This window comes from Odontomachus brunneus, unplaced genomic scaffold (assembly GCF_010583005.1).
Source record: "Odontomachus brunneus isolate Ranch 3 - 2012 unplaced genomic scaffold, Obru_v1 Obru_scaffold_124, whole genome shotgun sequence".
NCBI classification, from domain to species: domain Eukaryota; kingdom Metazoa; phylum Arthropoda; class Insecta; order Hymenoptera; family Formicidae; genus Odontomachus; species Odontomachus brunneus.
Genome location: NW_022639574.1, coordinates 895,521 through 895,861, shown reverse-complemented (window position 1 = coordinate 895,861; position 341 = coordinate 895,521).

The window sequence follows — 341 nt, the reverse complement described above, 5'->3', positions numbered from 1 at the left end:
ACGGTCGTCAACATCGAAATCACCGTCTTTGAAGCGACGAAACCAATCACGGCACGTTGTTTCACTTAGAGCAGCATCTCCGTAAACTTTTTGGAGCTCTCGATGCGCTTCAGCCGCCATTTTCTTTGAATGAAATAAGAAAATCAACACTTCCCGCAAATGACGATTATTTGGCACAAAATCAGACATTTTCACACAACCAAAAGTATATGACGCCAAAACAAAATCACTAACGTGTCAAAGCGGTTTGTTTACCATATGTCTAAGCTTGGTTCATGACGTTTTGGATATGTCAAAATCGACCAGCACTTACTGCTGGAACCATCTATTGACAAGCAGCG